Consider the following 6,268-nt stretch of genomic DNA (forward strand, 5'->3'; position numbering starts at 1 on the left):
TATAAAATAAATACACAGAAATCTGTTGTATTCCTGTATACAAAGAATTAGCAGAAAGAAAAATCAGGAAAACAACCCCATTTACAACTGCATCAAAAGAATAAAATACCTATGAATATACCTAACCAAGGAGGTGAAAGACCTATACCTTGAAAACTACAGGATACTATTAAGAGAAATCATGGAAGCCACCAGTAAATGGAAATACATCCCATGCTCATGGATAAGAAGAATTAATATTGTTAATCTACAGATTCAATATAATCCCTATCAAAATACCAACAGCATTCTTCAATGAACTAGAACAAATAGTTCTAAAATTCATATGGAACCACAAAAGACCCCAAATAGCCAAAGCAATCCTAAGAAGAACAAAGCTGGGGGGATTACAGTCTCTGACTTCAAGCTCTACTAGAAAGCTACAGTAGTCAAAACAATTTGGTACTGGGACAAGAACAAACCCATAGATGAATAGAACAGAATAGAGAGTCCAGATATAAACCCACACATATGTGGTTAATAAATGTACAATAAAGGAGTCGTTCCTCACTTAAAAAATGGGCATTGGAGCAGCTCCTGACCTCAGAATGTCATTGTGAGAATTCTTTGGAAGGTGCTCATAATAGTACTGACACATATGTTATCAAAAGGTAGGACTTGGTCTATCATTTCTAAGATCCCCCCTCACTCAAAGTATGTCTCTCCCCACTTTTAGTCATTGTGGAAATAAAACAGACTCCAGAATATAAAAAACAAGTTATTAAATTCTGAACTTGAAAATGACCAGTATTTAACTTTGTTTTAGTTACTTTAATCTTTTTAACCCTAGTTTTCCCAATATATAAAGAAGACATTATAGGAAATGTACTATCATTGATCATTTTTTAGATTATACACCTCATATTATAAAAGCATTTCTTGTCATTTTAAGAAATAGTGTTGGCTTAGTTCTCTATCTTGAGACTGGAACTATGTAATATATGCACATTATGATCTTGTTCATAAAATTAATCAAAGATAAAGAATTTCACAATCTTTCAAATTATAAAGGGCCATTATTTTCAGGCAGCCCTGACTTTGGTCAAATTTGTATTATTCTTTCTTTCATGGAAGTGTCCTAAGATTATGCAGGGCAGCATGTTTCCTGATTTCATCTTTCTACATTTATTGGTTTCCCATTAAAACCACTGCTCATTGCAGTTAAGCACTGTGGAAATTCAGGAAAAGAACAATTTGATGGTATAAACTGATATATGTCCTCCTAAGCCTGGTTCTAACATCTAAATTTTCAGTCAGTACAGAAGATGTTTTCTGTCTCCACAGCTGAGCCACTGCCTGCCTCTGCTGCTTAATTCCTATTTGTTCAAAGGAAGAATGAATAATGATGATAACTTACATATTTCTTTGCAGGGACCATGTTTCTGAATACTTAACTAGAAATTGCATCAGAATTGGAGAAGTTGGAAATAATTTTGCTAAGGTTCTTTTGGCTGTAGCTTCACCCTTGACAGGCAGTTCTGCATGAGCGTGCCCTCGCCACCTGATTGCTCAGACTGCAAGTGTCACCTGCAACTCTTCAAACCTGGATTTCCCAGGAAAAAGGGGGAAAAAAGGGCACTAACATTAAAATTAACATTTTTGAGCCCTAAGCCTTATAAAATGAAATGACATTTGTTTATTTGTAGAACTAATCATTTAAACACATATTATATTCAGGAAAAGTATTGGTGTTTGTGGATGCACCGAAACAGTTAAGATTCCTGTCCTTGCTTATGTGATGAGGAAGATCTAATATAAACTGAATAAGCTTAAGATCTAAGCAGAGAAAATGAAATGAAGCAATATGAGATCCTCAGAATTGATGCTATGGGTATTTATCAGTCACTTTTATATTCTTCACCAGTGGTGCAAGACAAAATAATATAGCAGAAACAGAAACCTCATTTATTTTTCTAAACTCTGGGATTTTAAAGGGTGTTTGGTGAATGTGTGATGAAACCATGGCAGTCACGCAGGTTTAACAGGCTCTCCCCACAACAAAATCCCAACTAAAAATTAATTTTAAATGCTTACATTTTAGTTAATTATATACTTTTGAATCAGCCTGTCATTTTAGTTAAATAACCTATCAATGCCATGACATTAACCATTATTATCATTGTCCTGCCTAATGTAAAACACTTCTGTTCAGGTCAGGGTCTGACCCTACAGCCTCTCGGGGTCACACTGTTATCAGGCTTCACTCACCAGGACTTCACTTTATTCAGAGTGAGAAACCTCACTTGGCAGGGACGTATTGTCACTTCTCGGCAACAGAGGACTGAATTCTCTTCTTCATGCTCAATAATCATCTAATTATTTTCATTTTCTTGGTCAGTCCTTCATCTGAAGCCTTCCTGGATATTTAATCAAGCTTAAGTAGTTAATAACTAGATTTCATATTATAGACTATTACTTTTTATTATCTTCCTTTGCTTATTTTTATGTTCTAAAAATATGCCTTTATAAAGAATAAATAAAATTAAGATGTAGAAGCAAGAGTTCAGTTGGTTTCCTGTCCATACCCCTCCCCTGTAGACAGGACCCCCAAGGGTCTGCCTCGCCTCTGGCTCTTGTTAGAACGGCCGAGTGTCACCCCACAGAAGATGAACGTGGAGTTTTATAAGCATGTTACTCCACAGAGAATTTTTTCTCTAGGTCACTAGCAGGATTAACAGACTGGCAGCTGCACTTTGCACCACATGCTTCTCTCTTTTCTATCAATTAACAGTAAGAATTGGCGTAAGAACACAAGACTGCAGGTCAGAAGACAAAGCTCTGAAGCTGCCATCTGCCTCTTGCAGAGGCAATCGTTTGCGCTCAGTCCCAGCTTCTCCATCTCCCCTCAGGCTGGTTCCTTCTCCAAATACTTGGTAGGACTTTGTAAAAATCAGGATCAAAATCAGAGAATGCAGTTGAAGATGCTTTGAAAAATAGGGACAGTTTTCCCTTCATTCTTTTCCCCATAATCTAAAACAGTACCTGACATCTTCAGAGTGGACACTTTTACATTTTGAATAATTGTAAATTGTTATAACTTAAAATTTTCATTACCAACTTACATATTTTTAATAAAGGGGAATATATAGTAACCAAAAATTACCTTATATAAGAATTTGTTATGGTGACTGGGGAAAAATCCCTTATCCTTCCCTGTAAGGTAAGACTAGTCTTGTGGGTGAGGGGAGAAGACACCACAATATATATGATGTGATTTTTTAAAAATAATTGATTGCATTAAAGTATAGCACACAACAGAACAGTGCGTGCATGAGAAGTGGTGAGATTGGCAGATCGCCGTGAAGTGAACACACCCTCGCACCACTGAGTAGGGAATAGATGCCTGACCACATCCCGCAGGCCCTCCTTCCCTGCCCTGATCACTAATTCCTGTGAGACCTCTAGGAACTTATCAGAACGCACCTCCTGTACCTGCTGCTTCTCAGATACATTTGAAATATTTAAAATTGTCTGTGTAAAATGTCCTTGTTACATGGGCAAAAGATTCATCTTGGGGATGTAAGAACAAAAGCCCTGTTAATATTGGTAATAACAGCCCAGGTCTAGGCAGGACTCTGAGGAAATGGGAAAGAAGACAAGTACTCAGAGCAGAGCGGAAATGGGAATTGCAAAATGAAGGATTTTACAGAGGGAAAGATGAGGAGAGGCGCTAACAAGGCAAGAGAAGAAGAGAGGAGGAAGTACCAGTGCGGAGATGCAGAGAATGGAACTGAACTGAAGCAACATCGATGGGGCTTCACAATTTAATCCTGGGTAGTTGCTCCACTTGAAGAGATTTATCCATCCAAGCCATTTTATAAGCTCTTTTCTGTTTTCTTGTTTGATTTTAGGGTAAGATCAAATTACTAGGAGTTTTCCAAGGCAAAATGTTTTAGCCTTGTGATTAGCATATTGATGAGAATATGTCTTGCTTACATCAGTATCAGTGGAGGAAACATTTTTTCCCTCTGTGTTGACACCAGAATGACATAGGCTGAGTAAACTTTCCTAGACATTGTAAAATAGCAAACCTCTCCCAAACACGCCCAACAGCCTTCTACCGATACAGAAAATAAATACTGGGTAAATGCAAACTTCTTTTTGGCTTGTCACATTTTAGAACCTCAGGTGCAGGAGAAAGTCACAATTAGGTAAATGGGTGGAGAAGGCTCGGTCAGTGTGGTCCTTATTTAGTTAATATTCTATCAGCACCCTACATCTATCAAAACACCGCACTTAACTAAAAACTAATTAGAAGAAATATTTGTCTACCAGTACACCAGAGGGAGAGGCTGAGAATAGGAGAATTGACCAATGGAGCTGGGTTAACTGATAAAATATCTTGATTTCTTCATTCTATGTTTATCTATACCACAGTAATAAGGCATAAATGGAAGTTTTTGAAGGATTGTAGTAATGTTACTATCTTAAGACAGAAGTCAAACATTAACCAATTAATCAGTATATGTTTCCTGATTTCCCAGCATATATTAGACTAGCTATGTGAATAAGGGCATTGTAAGTACCTATAGTTTAATTTCAGTGGTTAGAGAACACAAACATTCATAAAAGGTGACTAAGAAAATAGAACCCAAAATACAATTGAGTTGTCCTAATAAATGTTTCCTCAATGCTGCCTCACTTTTACCATTAGAACATATTTAATTGGTACTGATGCCTGGCATTGAATCATTAAGGACACGGTGACTGCTCCCTGTGTATCTCGTTCCAAAGTCGGTCAGCAATACGGACACAGAAGACACATGAACATGTGTAACACAGAAACACATTTATTCAGGACTCTTCATAGGGATACTTGGCCTGCCTGGGATGATGAATAGTACTGTTTGCAGAGGATGGTCTCTCAAAGACAATGGTCTCTGAAAGATGTTTTTCAGTGAATTCAGACAGGTTGGCTAATGCTGAGATGACCTGTTGGTAATTAACAATCATTAAAATGATGGTGAATATTTTTCAGAACCAAGGACATATTTTCTGGAATAACTGTGCCTTTGGCCAGAACATAAGAGATGTTTGCACCAGCCCATCTAGGGTTTACTGGACGCATCCCCTGCTCTGATTCTCTGTGAGGAGGTGCATCTCCCCAGCACTTTCCTTAGAGCTGCAGCCACCTCTTTATTCCTCAAACTGTAGATGAGTGGGTTGAGCATGGGGCTGAGGATGGTGTGGAAGGCCGACACAACCTTGTCTTTCTCTGGTGTGTGGTAGGAATGGGGAAGCACATTCATGTAGAAGGCTGCCCCATAGAAAATGCTCACCACCATAATATGGGAAGAGCAGGTAGCAAAGGCTTTGCGCCAGCCCTCAGCAGAGCTCATCCGATGGAAAGTGAGCAGGATGCGCGAGTAGGAGACAGAGATGACAGATACAGGGATGAGCAGCATGAGCACGCAGCAGGCATACATCATGGTCTCATAGAGCGATGTGTCCACACAGGAGAGCTTCAGCACAGCTGGAATCTCACAGAAGAAGTGATTGATCTCTCGGGATCTGCAGTAAGGGAAACTCATGGTGAAGAGGGTGAGGAGGAATCCATCCAGGGAGCCACCAATCCAGGAGGCCACCACCATGAGCAGGCAAATCCTGCGGGTCATGAGGAGAGGGTACCTGAGGGGCTTGCACACAGCCACATACCGGTTATAGGCCATGAGTCCCAGAAGGAGAAATTCGCCTCCAATCAGGGTCAGGTAAAGGAAGATCTGAAGCACACAGCCCAGGAAGGAGATGACCTTTTCCTTGGAGAGAAGATCTCACAGCAACTTGGGGACAGTGATGCAGATATAGACCGTGTCCATGATGGAGAGCTGGCTGAGCAAGAAGTACATGAGCGTGTGCAGGCGAGCATCCACGCGGATGAGCAGGATCATGAGGGCATTGGCCATTATGGCCACGAGAAAGATGAAGAAGACCATGGCAAAGACAAGCCCAGGGGACGCAGGACAGGTGATGAGGCCCAGAAGGGTAAAGTCAGTGGAGTTCTGGGGAGCGGCCTCCATGCCCGCCTCACCTGGTCGCTCCTAGGGCTCCACAGGCAAAATGTTTGGGGGTTAATTCATAATCCAATATTTCAGCAGGACCCACCCAAAATGGCATGTCAGAAGCAGTGAGGGAGAAAGAAAGAATCATTTTAAATCCTGGTTTTAATATTAATGGTCTCTGTGACTTTGGACAGATAAATTAATGTGTAAACTAATTCAGTTTCGTTACC

General features: G+C 39.9%; 1 pseudogene; it reads right to left on the minus strand.

Annotated features, from left to right (window-relative positions):
• Window positions 1–5,087: 5,087 nt before the first annotated feature.
• On the minus strand, window positions 5,088–6,056 carry LOC108388104 (olfactory receptor 2T2-like; annotated as a pseudogene).
• Window positions 6,057–6,268: the final 212 nt, after the last annotated feature.

This window comes from Manis javanica, chromosome 14 (assembly GCF_040802235.1).
Source record: "Manis javanica isolate MJ-LG chromosome 14, MJ_LKY, whole genome shotgun sequence".
Lineage (NCBI taxonomy): Eukaryota > Metazoa > Chordata > Mammalia > Pholidota > Manidae > Manis > Manis javanica.